Source organism: Hesperophylax consimilis, chromosome 30 (assembly GCF_061612785.1).
Source record: "Hesperophylax consimilis isolate HC1 chromosome 30, BYU_Hcon_1.0, whole genome shotgun sequence".
NCBI lineage: Eukaryota > Metazoa > Arthropoda > Insecta > Trichoptera > Limnephilidae > Hesperophylax > Hesperophylax consimilis.
In genome coordinates, this window is record NC_142865.1 from 16,597,257 (window position 1) to 16,614,970 (window position 17,714).

The following is a 17,714-nucleotide window of genomic DNA, read 5'->3' on the forward strand; positions in this document are numbered from 1 at the left end:
AATAACACCTCTTATTGGAAAACCCTACATAAAAATAACCCCTAGCAACGCCGGGTACAAGTGAGCTAGTTTTTAATAAATTAACAGTGTTTCATATCATTTAGTTTTCTCCGTACAACAGCTCGGAGCCAGTGGGACTAATTCGTCCACATTTTGTGGTTGAAGGAAGTAAGGAAGGGATTTAATTAATGTTGCATGGTTTGCTTAATATTTATGATAATTACACAGTTCTAAGTTATGTTGCGTATAATGTTTTACCACCCCTTTGGGAGTAATTTTCTGTTAGTAGAGCACCTTTCCAGTAGATTATTTAAGTAAATTTACAGTATTTATACGTGAGACTATTAGAGTACAGCTCACTTGGGGTGATATTTATTTGTAATAATTAATGCTTAAAAATCAAACGCAATAATATAATGAATTTCATTTATTTTTATCTTTTTGAATTTCGATTTTGTTTCTTGGTCGAATGAATGAATTAATGAATGACTGAATGAATTAATGAATGCGTTAATGAATTAATGAATTAATTAACGAATTAATTCATTACTGAATGAATGATTGAATAAAAAAATGAATTACAAAATAAATTATTGAACGAATTAACTAATGTATGAATTAATTAATGATTGGATTTATTAATATATGAATTAATTAATGATTGGATGAATTAATGGATTACTGCAATTATGAATTGATGAATTAATGTTTGAATGAATTCATGAATGAATGTTTGAAAGAAATTAATGAATTCATGAATGGATGTTCGAATGAATTAATGAATGAATGAATATTTGACAAAATTAATGAGTTTTTGAATGAATGAATATTTGATAGAATTAATGAATGTTTGAATTAATGATAATTTGAATCAATTAATGAATGTTTGAATTAATGGATATTAGAATGAATTAACGAATGTTTGAATGAATGAATATTTAAATGAATTAATATTTGAATGAATTAATGAATTAATGTTTGAATGATTTTATGAATGAATGTTTGAAATAAATTAATGAATTCGTGAATGGATGTTTGAATGAATTAATGAATGAATGAATATTTGACAAATTTATGAATTTTTGAATGAATGAATATTTGATAGAATTAATGAATGTTTGAATTAATGAATATTTGAATCAATTAATGAATATTTGAATGAATGTATATTAGAAAGAATGAACGAATGTTTGAATGAATGAATTAATATTTGAATGAATTAATTAATGAATGAATGTTTTAATGAATGAAGTTAAAACTTAACTCGTTGTCAATGACAATGCATTCTACGAACTTTTGGTGGCACTCATACACCCACACGCGCACACACACACGCACATACACACACGAAATAGTTGTTGGTCTTATCCAATTAGAATTTGGCTTAGGCGTTAGCATTGTTGATTCCACACCCCGGGGAGGAAGGTTCAATCCTCACAGTCCAGTCACAATACAATGCATTGTCATCGACAGCGAGTCTATTAGCCGAGTTTCAGCCATCGCGATCACGAAGTGCACGTAGAAAAATAAGTATTGCTGAATATTGAAATGTCTTATAATTAATTATTGGTAATCCTGTTAAAGACTTACGTTTTAGTAAATTCGTAATACATCGGAACACGTGTTCATGCACCTAAAAATATTGGAATTCTTATGAACACATAGTGAAGATACATTCGTGTTTTCCTGAAAGTTTATTTAGAAACCTATTAATTCATTCGTTTGCCCTGTAGTACCGCCCTGCAAGACCTGTAATCCCGTTTTTAACCGAATTGGGAAAAATTTGAAGAGATTCTTAATAAATTAGCAATATTTAATATCAATAACTTTTTTTGTGTGGGATAATTTCAACTTCTAAGATTACAATGCAATCATTCGTTTTTTGGAGAAAACAAATGATAAGTTCAAATAGATCTATTTAAAAAAATACTCAAAATTATTCTTGATTTGACTTCAATAAATTGTGTTTAGTTGTAACACCTTATTCTTTCCAATTTCCTTTCTTCTCACAATATTTACTAATGATTCAATATGTTTGTGGTGTCAACACAAACTAGTACAATAATTTTCTGTGTTTGTTTCAGAATTGTATCCAGTCTACATCACGATCTCAAATGCTTGAACTTCTTTAGATCACAATTACAAACATGTAAGATGAATATTTATTTAAAATACAAACATAACTGTTGATTCTATTTATTATTTTTTTTCTATATGTCTTACTCCAAATAAACTCAGGGATCGCTAGTTGAATAAAGTCTACCGCGTTGATATGCTCACTCCGTATAGCTATTATAATTAATAAAAACCATTCTATTCAAATTGTGCTATATACAGGGTTTTCCAATAAGAGGTGTTATTTTGATATTCAATCGTAAAACATCAATGGTTTCGTTGCTTGTGTGGCACGTAGCGCCGTTTTTTAAGGTAAACATTGTCCAGATCAATACCATCCAATTCCGGCCATAAAAAATCATTAATCATCTCTCGATAGCGCAATCCATTCACCGTAACTGTTGCTCCAGACTCATTTTCGAAAAAGTAAGGTCCAATGACTCCGCCGGACCATAAACCGCACCAAACAGTCACACGTTGAGAACAGAGAGGCTTTTCAACAATAACTCTTGGGTTTTCCGAGCCCCAGATGCGACAATTTTGCTTGTTGACGAAGCCACCGAGGTGGAAATGGGCGTCATCACTCAAGATGATTTGCATTTGAATCACTCAAGTGAAAATTTCAATGCGTTGTTGAAGCGTGTATCGTTCCGTTTTTATTAATGGCGTAGTTTCTACTTGTCAAATATCAAAAAATGTCAGCTTCAAAAGGAACATCTACCGAAATAGCGGGCTATTCAAAATAACATTACAAAATAACTTATTGGAAAACCCCGTATGTCACCAAAAATGACACGTCCAAATAAAACCCGTTATATCTCATATGCTAGTATGGTCAGACATGTAATGTTACCCTTACAATTGAATTACCTTGACAATTCATTCAGAATTGAAACTTAGCTTGAAATGTCTTTAGCCGTGTTGATGACCAGATCTGAATAGCCAGGTACTCTCCCACCTTCCTCTTCCCCATCGTTTCCCCCTTACAACATACCCCAATTGGGGATGGAATGGTCTCACTGGCTTCAAAGGATTTGGGAGCTGTTAGGATTATTGTGTGGTATTCACATAAAAAAGGCTGAAATATCAATTCACGACACTAAATTACCTTGTCTGCTTTACAATTCAAGTTATTTTCTATGTTTCTTTCGCCCTTAAATAATAATAATAATAATTGGATGACTTCTAAAGAGATTAACACTTAATTAACATTATCTAATTGTTTATTAGCGAAATTTAGATACAGGATTTAGGACATAATTGGAAAAATGGACATTCTCTCAGGAATGGTATATTTAATTTAAGGGTATGTCAGCTTAAAAAGGTAAGTTTTTAGTTTAGACCTGAATTCTGTTGGACTTGTTATGGATCTTAGTTCCGGAGGGAGTTTATTCCAAGCCTTCGGCCCAGATACTCCGAAAGCGCGATCACCAAACTTAGTATTTGGCTTGCGCTTAGGTTCCATCAGTCTGCCTACAGCTGATGATGTTGCTGATCTAAGAGTTGACTGCCTCAGACCAGTGTTTTCCGGGACGCATAGTTCAGAGATGTAGGGTGGGGTCATTTCATTGATGGATTTAAACATCATCCAGCACAGTTTGTACTGGATTCTTTCAGGGCCTTTGAGCCAATTAAGGTTACGAAGGTGTTCTGAAACAGATTACATACAGATTCGTTTAACTCAATCCTAACTTATTAACAAACCATCATTAGTTATTACGAATAATAAACCAAACACAATACTGACAATAATCATAAGAAGCATGAAAATAGATTACCCTTTAGCGGTGGGTAGGCTGGTTACCTGAAGCCTTATTTCTCTTGAAAACTACGTGAACCGAGGCCACAAATGTTACTTAGACCAGGATAACATAAGTATAAGGCAGGTGTACTGTCGTATAGTGTATACTGGGAACTACCTGCTCGCTAGTAGCGCAGGGCGATCGATAGGAAAGGTCGCTTGTTGCTTTTAATACCATTAGAACGGATGGGAACGAACGTAGAACGTAGTACGTTGAACGTAGTACGTGGCAGGTAGTAGGAATAACGTAACAACTCGTACTGTTCTATGCGCGGTAGTTTCCATTAAGTATATATATACCTATAACCTAGGCATGACCAATTACAACTCCTTAGAGACACATAGAGGTATAGCTGTGATTCAATATGTTTATCTCTTCCTTTCATATTCCGTCTAGATCAACCCGACAATCTGATTTATTTTTTCTACCCTCATGTAGAACAAAAATTCGAAAAAATTCCCCAATTCCTCGTATATGTGCACAATATAATACAAAATTTTACAGCATTGACATTTTTGGTAATAATCTAAAGAATTATCGATATGAAGTAATGCGTACGATCGATTATTTATATGAGAGTATGGAATGTATCGGGAGCATCTCCTATCCTCTTCCTATTTTTCTCTTCCTCTCCCCTTCCTTTAACATAAAATTCATTTTAAGATATTAAAACTTCATTTCCAATGAACTTTAGCATAAGAAACTTCTGTGGCTTGACTTCAGTTAACTTGTATATTTATATCTATCATTGTATATTATGTAAAAGCTGTTTGTTTCTTACAAATAAATAAATCTCTTAATAAACGGTTACATATCTAACAATGCGATTTTGTTCAAATAAATTTATTTGTACTCTCGAGGGCGTCGCTATAACCTCCTTTGTTGTAGAGCAAGCCGCACCGATTTGTTCATGAACTCACCCGTGGGGATAACCACGTACTTCGTAAATGTAGTTGATCAAGATATCAAGATGTTTGTTATTTCCTATAACGCTCGAAGTAATATTACTAGTAGTTATGTAAGTCTAGAGTCCAAAAATAATGTTTCTAAGTTTTTCTTATTTGACCCTTGAAGACGGTCAATATTTTTTAAATATCTCAAAGCCAAATTTAATATTGAAAATTATGTTTGAAATAATTGACAGGCATCTACAATGTCAACGTTTTACATAGGAATTTTCATGGACAATATTGAAATGCGTTCAAAACTTCTAAAACCTAGCTCTATACACTGTATATTGCAGTGCACCTGAAGGTAGTCATGAATTCACTGAACTTATTGTAGTTGGAATAAATCAAAAACATCTGTAACCGAGTGGGTCTTCCGACGACCCCATGCATTTTTCTGTCTTATGGGCTTTTAAACTATAGAAATCCCAATTATTAATTGTAACTTATATATTTGAGCAGAAATACGTAAAATACTAAAATGATATGTCAAGTATTTAAGCTAATATAAGGAGGATAGTAATTTGGGGTACTACCTAATAATAATAATAATAATAGTATGGCTTGTATAGCGCCGTTTTTGTGCAAAATCACCTCAAGGGCGCTGTACAAACTTATAATACATTTCTACAGTGATCTATGTTATTACTAATTATTTATGAAGATAATATACAGTACAATAATTACCTGGTAGGTCACTTGAGATTAACACTTAATTAACATTAACTAATTGTTTAATAGCGAAATTTAATAATTGGAAAATTGGATATAACTGGAGTGTCTCTAAGGAATGGTATATTTAATTTAAGGGTACGACAGCTTAAAAATGTAAGTTTTTAGTTTAGATCTGAATTCTGTTGGACTTGTTATGGATCTTAGTTCCGGAGGGAGTTTATTCCAAGCCTTCGGCCCAGATACTCCGAAAACCTAACCTACTCCCCTACTTGGCTGCGGGATGGTTTTAAAACATGTTTTTACCTGTAACAGGTGACATCTATATAATATAGATATATAAAAACACACACATATTCGAATGCAAAGTTGTGTCAAAATTTCAAAGCAATCGTGAAAAACTTTCGAAGATTTTAGATTTTGAACAAACGAACACTTACATTTTTATCTGTATAATATACAGAAGATAGAACATGTATTAGAAGAAGATAACTGTCTAATGAAAAACCTAAACTTAATAAAGCTGTCCTATAGAAGAGTGTTTCTTTTTTAAATCATTACATCCCTTATTGACAGTCCTGCGTTATTGCTATTGATTTCACTTCATGTTCCTAACAATAATTTCCATACTAGTAATAATAATATTAATAAAAAAATATTAGAATAAAAATTAAGGGTAATAAATACCTACAGGAGAGAGTAGTACAATTTCGCATTTATTATTTATGGATGATATAAAATTATTTTCGAATTCTGAACAAAATTTAGAGAAAATGATCGAGGTAGTTAAAAACTTTTCAGATGATATTAAACTGACTTTTGGTTTAGATAAATGTAGAACGATCCATATAGAGAAAAGTAAAATTGTAGATGGGGACGAGAGTATATTTAAAAATTTCCATATTACTAGTATGAAAAGGGATGAGGTTTATAAGTATTTATATTCAGGTCTAAACTAAAAACTTACCTTTTTAAGCTGTCGTACCATTAAATTAAATATACCATTCCTAAGAGAAAGTCCAGTTATATTCAAATTTTCAATTAAGTCCTAAATCCTGTATCTAAATTTCGCCAATAAACAATTAGAAAATGTTAATTAAGTGTTAATCTCAAGTGACCTACCAGGTAAGTATTGTACTGTATATTTTCTCCATAAATAGTTAAGTTATAACATAGATCACTATAGAAATGTATTATAAGTTTGTACAGCGCCCTTGAGGAGTTTTTGCACAAAAACGGCGCTATACAAGTCATCCAAGTATTATTATTATTATTATTTAGGATACCCACAATCAAATAGATTAGACCATAATAGTATTAAAAATGATATTAGGATTAAATTTCAAACTAGGATAAGGAAATTTTTAAAATGCAATCTATCTGCTAAAAAATTAGTAAAAGCAATAAATACTTGGGCAATACCTCTATTAACGTACTCATTTGGCATAATTAAATGGTCCAATACAGATTTAGATAACTTAGAACGATCAATTAGAACTACGCTAACAAAGTTTAATTGCCATCATCCAAATTCAGCTATAGAACGTATAAATTTAGGAGGTAGAGGTTTAGTCAAAATAACTTCTTTGAAACATAATCAGGTAGAAATAATAAGAATTTTTTCTATAGAAAAGCTCATAGCTCAGAAATGCACAAAATAATTTGCAAGGCAGATAGAAGCATTTAAACCTTTAAATTTATACGACGCGAATGCCAACATTTTTATAAATCCCAAACAGGAATTATTAGATTCCTGGTCAAATAAAATTTTACATGCAAAACACTTCAATTATCTCAACCAAACGTATGTTGACAAATTTTCGTCAAACAAATGGTTGAGTATTGGAGAGTTGAGCGCAGAAATAGAAGGATTTATGCTTGCCATTCAGGATAGAGTCATTAATATTAAAAATTATAGGAAGCATATAATCAAAGATACAAATCTAATTGATGATTTATGTAGAAAATGTCTTTTCCGGAAACTATAGAATATATTATATCGGTATGTTCTATATTAGCGCCGTCCGTCACGTTTTAAAAATAATTCACCAAAGTTTGGTAATTAAACATAACTTGATTGACTGCCGTAATATAATACCATATTATGAATACGAACCAAATTCATTTTTATAAAATATATAATGATTAAACTATACTAACAGACCGAACGATTAGTCATAATAGACCCGATATAGTTTTACATGACGTAATTAAAAAAAAACTTATATCATTGATGTCGCATCTGTCAAAGAATTTATATATAAAAATGCAAAAATCAGTCATTTTAAAGACATTACGAAAGATTTTTTAAATATTTATATTTAGGGATCAGTAGGATTTATAGATCCAATTTGATGTTCTACCGAGCCGAACCCTCTGAAGAATTGTAAAGTTAATTTTTATATTATGACAAAACTCAAAATTTTTCAAAAGTATGAATCTCGAAGACGACATGGAACGATCAAGGGAATTTAATATTTAAGTCAGGTTATGTCAAGTGAAAATAATCGATTCCCTAGTTCTATAATAAATTAGATATTTTGGAAATGAGATTAAAAGAATTTGGCATTCTCAGACTATAAAAATATTACTATTTACTATTTCGGCTACTGGCATTATACTCTTTTCTCTTTTTTTCATTCAATTTCATTCAAAATTTATTTTAAATGTTCATTTTAAATACATGTAGGATTAAGAAAGATTTTTTTAATATTTATGTTGAGGGACCAGTAGGATTTATAGGTCCAGTTAGGAATTCTACCGAGCCGAACTGATATGAAAATATCTGGAGTCGGTGCATTATTTTGCCATTTGATCTCTGGTGAGTTGAACGTGTTGTTCTTGTATTGTTTTGTATTTTTTATGCTTATATAATGCACTTGCATAGTGTGGATTGACTAGATGATAGTTTGTGGAAAAGTGTGTGGAAGGGTTTAGTTTTTTCTGTGGGGAAGATTAATTATAAATTAAATTTAAAAAAAATATTTAACTAGACGGTAGAGTCGTTCACAATAACCAAGTTGATATTAGATAAGTTCTCAATTAGAGATAATGTATAGGTACATACTTAAGGCGAAGTATCTATTACTGAAGGTATAGCAGGGTGGCTCTCAGAGCTTTGTAATGAGCTTAGGGTATGTTGGAGTGGATTAGGGATCGAATATTAGGGTCAACAGGGTGGGCACTCTCATCTTGTTAGAGAACCATAATAGTGGAAGCGGGATATCGATGTTGAGATTTACTATAAACTAACTGACTTGTATCCAGCGTTGCACGGAATTGTGAATGATTTGTTTATGGACTTTTCTCTATTTTTTTTAATGATAAAATTCATAGCACAAAGGATGACAAATTATTATAAGCAATAATTAATCGCCTGAAATATCAATACAAATTGAAAATAAATGCCACCGACTGGAATTGAACCCGCACCTTTTGATGTCCAGTCAGGTGCTCTGGACCACTGAGCTACGTCGGCTTATTTCCAACTCGCCAAATAATTCAATATGTACTAGTACTTCAATCAACAATTACTGCTTATTATATTTTTTCACCTGTAAACAACCAACTTTATTTTTGTAGGAAAGGCTTTGTAAGTGCTAAATTTCCCACTAGATGGCGTCGAGACATATTATATCTGCATTTGTTGGTGAAATATTTTGACTTGTCAAATATTATTGTTTTTTTTAAATGATACACTAATGTTTATAAGACAATGTTTATATGCAAAGCTAAATTATTATAAGCAATAATTAGTATTGCATATATTATATCATTATTATATATTATATATTTTTATTTTTTTAACTTCCGATTTAGTTGTCCGGGTTAAATCTTCCCCAAAGGAAAAACTTAACCCTTCCACTCACTTTTCCACAAATGATCATCTAGTCAATCAACATTATGTAAGTGCATTATATAAGCAAAATAAATACAAAACAATACAAGAACAACACGTCAACTCACCAGAGATCAAATGGGAAAATAATTCACCGACTCCAGATATTTTCATATCAGAGGGTTCGGCTCGGTAGAACTTCTAACAGGGCCTATAAATCCTACTGATCCCTCAACATAAATATTTAAAAAATCTTTTGTTATCCTACATGTATTCAAAATGACCGACTTTTGCATCTTTATATATAATTTTTTTGATAGATTTAATACGCCTTAATTTTTGATAAGAGAGCTAGGTATAATGCCAGTAGCCGAAATAACGAATGGTAATATTTTTATAGTCTATATATATATTATATATAGACTATAAAAATATATATCTATACATATATTATATTATTATTAGTATTGCTTATAATAATTTGTTGACTTTTATCTAGTTTCTTTATATATATATTATACATGTATCAGATTATATATAAACCTTCCAGAAGAAATTCTTTAAATGATAGTGAAAACACTATCAAACCCTGCGACGTAGTTTAGAAGAACTAAGCGCACAAACAGTCAGACGTGGATAGCGACTCTGTTTTATAGTATTTAGAGATTAGAGATTTAGATATGTATATGTATATGTATTTTTTAAATGTTGTTTCCTTTACGCGTTTATACATATCTATTAAAAAAAAAATTTTTTTTTACATTAAAATATTTTTACGATATTTTTAAGAGTTTCACTTGATTAACTTTTTGCTGTCTTATAAAATTATTTACAAAATGAATAAAAAGCAGTTTTGTGCTTGAAATCTAACGTTTCTAGACTCCGTTTGTCAAGCGATTTTAATGTCTATTACCTACAATATAAGGTATACTAAGAATATACACATTTTTGGCTTGTAGTTTCCTCTTAAAAACGGAATTACAGGCCTTCAAGGAATGAATTGAAAGGTTTCCTAATAAACTTTTAGTATCACTACAACATGTCAGAACACGTGTTCATAAAAATTCTAATATTTTCGCATCTCGTTATTGAATATTATGAAATCAAATAAAGGTGCACAAACACGTTTTCCAATATATTAGGAATTTAGTTAAAGTTTATCAGGAAACGGCCTGCAATACCGTTTTTAACCGGATAACCAATAGTTTTAAGAGATTCTTAAGACGATGCACTACGTCGTGTAATATTTTAAATCAAGCCGCTATCAATAACACCCCTTACGTAGATGGTGATAAGGTTTAAATTCCCGCTTAACACCATCCGCCTGTTTTGATTTATGCAAGAAAAAAACATGGCCAAATCAAAAAATCCCTTTTATTTTATTTTGTGCATGTTCAGGCATAAATATTTCATTTTTACCGATCATTTTATAAATAATTTAATTTTCCATATTATACAATAAAATCATAACAGAAAATGGGTTCGTAAGTGGGAGATTTTGAACTTTAAAGCAGTTTTCATAGGCCTTGTACATTATTTTTTTCTGGGCTTATAAAAAGACTTATCTAAAAAATACTCGATTATATCAAAGGCCAAGATGTATTCTACTCACAGTATTTAATTAAAGCATCTGAAACATTTCTAGGCGACCAAATTTTCAAACTAAAAACACATGATTTTGCATCACTACGTAGTGCATCGCCTTAATATATTGGCACTACTCTTGTGTACCACTCTGGAATATTGTGAAACATCACAAATTACTTGCGCACGCCGGGATTTGAACTCGCGACCTCCCGATTCGTGGTCGAACCGCTGACGACTTCTGAAAAGCACAGTGTAAAATGTCGCGCTATGACATAATATAATTTTTACATCACTCTCATAAAATTTCACCTGAGTTATTCTGAAATGTTTAAATATTTAAATAACTTGAGGCTTAAATTCCCTCTGCCTTCCTCGGAATAAATTCAGGTGCCATCTATTGGCGGATTTACTAAGGTACTTTTAGGTAATTTACCCAAATTTCTTGAAAAAAATTACAAATTCAATTTAAGTACCCTAATTCGCGGAAACCTTCCAAAAGTCGGCCTTTAAACAATCGTGCAACGAATTTACAATTCTTTAACATTGAAATTAAATACGCTATGCGGTACACTTAGCTAAATAACAGACGTTTTTAGATGACATTCGTTTTTTTTAAATTTTATTTATTGAAACGCCATAAAACGGCTTTTACAATACAGTGATAATCGAATTACAAGCGTACAGTGGTAAACATGATAATAATAGCAATAAATTAAAGAGCAATTAATTTGCACACAAAAACACTATTGCAAGTGATGCAGTTATTAATAGTGCTGTAAGACAATGCATAATTCAAAAGAAATATTTATTTATTTATTTGTAAGAAACAAACAGCTTTTACATAATATACAATGATAGATATAAATATAGGTACAAGTTAACTGAAGTCAAGCCACAGAAGTTTCTTATGCTAAAGTTCATAGGAAATGAAGTTTTAATATCTTAAAATTAATTTGGTGTTAAAGGAAGGGGAGCGGAAGAGGAAAATAGGAAGAGGATAGGAGATGCTCTTGATACATTCCATACTTTCATATTAATAATCGAACGCACGCATTACTTCATATCGATATTTCTTTAGGTTATTACAAAAAATGTCAATGCTTTAAAATTTTGTATTATATTGTGCACATATACGAGGAATTGGGAATTTTTTTCGAATGTTTGTTCTACACGAGGGTAGATAAAATAAATCAGATTGTCGGGTTGATCTAGACGGAATATGAAGATTTATTAAATTGGTAAGTTCTGGTGAGTCCAGACCATTATTTTGGATTTTAAACAATAAAATTTGATAAAAAATTAGACGTCGAGTTTGGAGGGAGTTAAAATTATGAAATTTAATGGATTCGGTATAATTTTGAGATGTGTAAGTTTAGTTTATAATTTATGTGTTTAAAAAATTAATATATACCAGTGTAACAATAGTTGAACTACTTTATACTAGGCTTGTATAAGACCTGTCACTAGTCTAAGTATGAGGTGTCTATAATAATAGTCAGTAGTGAGTAGTAATGTAAGTCAAATTGTATAATGTTACTTGTGAATCTCCGCAATGCTTCTGCATCGCTAATATCTTTCTTGGATGCCTACGACTTCTTCCACCATTCACTACTGTACACCACAATGTTACTGTTAAAAAAACTGCATTACTTGACTGTAATTCGACTCCGTATCTCATAACGGTGCATAGATTTATTGCGTTAAGAATTCATCGGGCGTCCCCGACTATTTCTACCATTTAAACATCTCTAAACACTCCTGGCACTTATAACAACAAACTTTGAAATTTTCAGCGATATCTTTCGACTACTTTTCGAGTTTAGCGAACAATAACATACGCAGCCTGAATTTTTTATATATTTAGATTAAAAACCAGTTAGAATTTAACTCAACCATTTGGATTGCATTTTATGATATAAGACGTTGTCCTGCCACAGACTGCCTTCAAGTAGGGATGTTAAAATTTGTGGTGATGTGTATTTTTTGATGAGAAATCTGAAGAAAATAAAAAATCGTTGAAAAGAAAAAAAATCGTTCCAAAACTATCTTATAGAAGGCTAGAACCAGAAGATACTGTATTTGCTTATTTTTTTAATGATAAACTAATGTTTATAAGACAAGGTTATGCATAGCACAAAGGATAACAAATTATTATAAGCAATAATTAGTCTCTTGAAATATCGTTACAAATTGAAAATATCTCCCGAGTAAAAATAAATTCCGCCGACGGGAATTGAACCCGCACCTTCTGATGTCCGGTCAGTTTCTCTGAGACCAATAGGCTACTTCGGCTTATTTCCAACACGCCAAATAATTCAATAAGATTGACTAATTATTGCTTATAATAATTTGTTATATATTTTATTTATTTATTATTTTTCAGGAAATCGACAGTTAACATTTAATCAGTTTGTACATAAGTATTATATAGCTAAAATAAAACCAATTATGGATTTCCTACTTGTGACTTTACCTCTACTGAGACAGCATAATATGGAATAAATAAATTAAATTTGTAAGAAAGGAATATGAATTAAAAAATTTATACAAAACAAAAGATTATATAAAACAAAAAATTTACAAAACAATATATTTATAGCCATGGAGAGAGGTTGTAGATATAAATCAAATCATAATAGAGATATAAACAATAGAGACATAAATATTATTCACAAACCATCAGAGAAATATTTTTTATGGACCTCTTGTATTTGATAAGTTCGCAACTGAAAATATCAACCTTGGATAATACGCTATTGTAACTATTGCGTAGTTTGTTCAGGTAATAATTCTGCTTAGAGTTCGTTTTGCATTGATCAACCCTGAACAGGCCACAAGAGCGTGTTGAACGCGCAGGTACATTGATTTCCATTCAAAACAACATGGAAGGCACTTCAAGCGTTCTTCTTTATTCTATGCTATTTTGCTATCGTTTGATGTGGTTTTTGCAAACGTTTGCAAGGTCCAACCCAGTAAGCATTATTTCGATATCTTTCATGAATTCGTCTCAAAGTGGACAATTATCTTCATATCTTTATTCATGAAATTCCTTAGAAGCTCTTCTGAAGATGTCATCGTTTGCATTTCAAATAGATTTTTAATTAATTTTACAAGAAATTCGAAGAAATTAACTAAAAAAGCACTAAGGAATTTAAAAAAAAAAAGTGGGTGTGTCAAGCCTACGCAAGACAGAAGTGAAACTTCTAGTTTCAGCTGATGCTTGGCGTGGCGCAGTTCGCTGGTGTCTGAGAGAGAGGAAAGAAGAGAAGAGAGAGAACGTTCGTGAGCGGCTCCCCCACCTCAACAAGGTTTCACTTCAAAAATGCCACAGCCGAGAATCGCACCTCGCTTAACTGATTGAAAGCCAACCACGCTGAGCACCAACTGTAAGCAAAGCCGCATAAATTGATTATATTATGTAGGTTCTGAAAATATGAGAGCTTGTTATGTTTTATAATGTTACCTACATCACACCCAAAATATAATATATTTTTAAAAATAATGTACAATGTACAGAAATAGAATCCCACACAAGATCGCGTAGTGCGCTCTAGCGAACGGATATTTTATCAGAGGGAGATAGTTTTAATTTTTTTTCTGTAAATTATTACATATTATCAAAATAAATAAATTAATTAAATAAATGTAATACAATTATCATAATATACGGATTAGATAATAATTTTAATCCAACACAATAACGCAAAGCGCGCTCTAGCGGAGTAATGTTTTATCACAGTGAGATAAGTGTTTTTATTATTTTGCAATATTATTTTCTTTTAAAAAATGTTCTGACCTACTAAAAAATAAGATATTGAATGAAAAAGGCGTTAAAAACAAAAAAATAATGTGCGATGGCCGAGAATCGAACTCGGATCAACTGCTTGGAAGGCAACTATGCTGACCATTACACCACCAACGCCAGTTGTCGGGATGAGCTAAGAAGCATTTATATGTTACTTCAAAACTTTGACTAGATCAAATGAACTTTAATCGGTGGTGGGGGTACCCGCATTTTCGTTTCGGTCATGAGTCGGTTTTACTCCGGTCCTCGAAATTGCATGACGCGCGTAAAGAAGTTTCACTTCAAAAAATTGATTAACATGATGTACTAACAGAATTTTAAAACCACGCAATATTTTAAATTTGCATGTTTGTCTTGCTTTGTTAACGCTAGGAGAAAAAAACTCCCATAGTTTGTCATTTTTAACTGATCACTAGCAGTATCGTTGCTGTAACTCAGTCTATCTGTGCAGATAGAGAAACAATAGCGCGTTTGGCTTTTACATCCAACACATGACGCTGTTTAAAAAAAACATAATTTATAAGTATATAAAAAACACACGCGAATTCGAATGCAAATTGTGCCAAAATTTCAAAGCAATCGGCGAAGAACTTTCGGAGATTTAAGATTTTGAACAAACGGACATTTAAATTTTTATTTATACAGCTAATTCGAAATATAAATTTTACAGTCTTTGTACAATGTGTAGCAAAAAATCTTTTATTAAAAAACGTTAACACCATTTACATTTTTTATTCTGTACATCTTTTTGAATTTTTTTTCGGTAATCGAATCATTGAAAATTAGTAAGTGAAATTAACCCACTTTCCTACATACGATCGTGCTGAAACTTGGCAGAATGAATCGTTGTCGATGACAATACATTCTGTTAACTGTTGGCAATCGCGTACACCCACGCGGATTTGTAAGCATTTCTCTGAAATCCGATGACATTACAGCAGTTAATATGCTAAATAAATGTCGGTCCTACCCGTTCGGCATTTGGCAAAGTGGGTATCAGTTATTTTCTCCAGTTTCTGGATAGGAAGGTTCAATAATAATTCAAACAATTTTTTAAGTTTTAAAAGATATTTTATTTATCTATGTATTCTACAGGGTATTTATGTATTTCTAAGGTAGTGGGAATGAGAAGGAGAAAGGGAAGAGATAAGCGGGGAAGTACCTTGCTATTCAAGTTTATTCACCAAACACGGTTTAAGCGATTCCTAGCAACGTCTCTGAAAGATGGTTGTAACGTGTTATATTACACGTAAATGAACTGAAAATCAAATCCACAATAAATACGATAATTAAGAGCTCATTCAATTGGTTTTGAATTAATCACAGGAAAAAGTGGAATGAAGGAACAGCCTACCTTGAATTCCCCAGAATCCCAGCAATAGGGCTGTCGATGAACTTGCACTGTTCACGGGGTGAAATTTCCTCCGAAACGAGATAATCTTTAATATGATTTTGATATTTAGCACCAAGCATGTGAATAATACAACGAGGACACTACGATTCCACCTTCTTGCTACACGACACGAATTCGACTCCTGTACTTGCGACAATTCACAATGCAACAAAAATCTTTTTATTTTCAAATGTGGGTAAGGCTGTTTTTAAGGAAGGAAATGTATATTAGGTATGACAGTAGGTATATGATGGGGAAAATGGTAGATATTATCCAAAACTGTTTCAATACTAAACAATGGTCGTGTACCAGGGTGATACTAATAGTATCTACCACTCTGGAACCAGAACCCAGAGACCCGAGAAAAATCAAAGGATAATTATATATTTCCAATTTCGATAAAGACAATTAAAATATTTTTTTATTAGAATATCATGTTGGTATGAATTTGTTCAAAGAAAGAGTTCCGATTTTGTAATTGACACTTAAATTCAAAGCAAACCGAGAAGTTACAGACAGTTGTAGTACTATTTCAAATAAGTAAAATGTGAAATAACACAAATGAAAAAGTTATTTGTTAAAAAACATTTTATTTGAGCTATTCTGGCTGGCCGGTTTCGTTTGATCTCAACCCTCGTCGACAATATAAACATATACTCTAAATTACAGTACGGAGGAAGATTACAAGGTAAACAAATGTATAAGAGAGGGAGAGAGTATCAGAGACAGGCTGCTAGAGGGGTAGGCAGAGAGATAGGGGAACTGTGGGGGTTACATGGGAACAAAGGGTGTTTCATTTGTGTAATGTCTAGCCACGAACTGTTTTCTTTTTTCGATAAACAAATTAATTACATCAAATTTATGCCGGGATTTAAAACCGCGACTTTTGGATTCGTAATTAATTGTTGTAACCACGTGAACCGTCTATTTTTATTTAATAAACGAATTTATTTGATTGAAAATAACCAACTTTGTGTCTAACGCCTTTCTTAGGACAAGCTTATTCACAGAATTTGAACAATTAATTAATTGTGTACAACGCTTTCTTTTCGCTGATGTCAATTTCTTTCTTTATTTATTTCTACATAAATGAGGACCAGTTTTGTCACGTATCGGTGATACTCAGGATCCAAACAAGTCATTAGAACTACTATTTCTACGGTGGAAAGACAATAATAATTTATTTTGTCCTGTCTAACATAACATTGTCGGTGTACCCTCGGGGTGTCCAAGCCGACGCGACGCGCTGAATACGTAAATAAAAACGCCAGTATAGCGTTATGTGAAATGTGAGGGACTCCGTCGACTATATACGTAACCCCTGACCTCTGAATATTTAATAAGCTAGAAGCGAGTTCTCCGTATCAACTTATCGCCTAAATTTGATATCAATTAGTCGATGATTGCCGCAGCCTTATCGACTTGTCCGGATCAATTAACTAACTTTTCCGCAGGGGTGGCAGAGAGGACGGACCGCCAAGCAACGCGGTATGGGCACACACTCCTTGCCTCATTCACAATCTTGCATGGTGACTCTTCTTGCCGGATTGTATCG

The 17,714-nt window shown here is 32.1% G+C and overlaps 1 protein-coding gene across 1 annotated transcript in view; it reads left to right on the forward strand.

Annotated features, from left to right (window-relative positions):
- The first annotated feature begins 2,084 nt into the window (after positions 1-2,084).
- Positions 2,085-17,714, forward strand: part of LOC149409691 (irregular chiasm C-roughest protein-like) — a 138,996-nt gene continuing 123,366 nt past the window's right edge. Inside the window, exon 1 of the mRNA XM_089649637.1 lies at positions 2,085-2,149. The gene's annotated coding sequence lies outside the window, so the exon portion shown is untranslated. The remainder of the gene's footprint in view (positions 2,150-17,714) is intronic.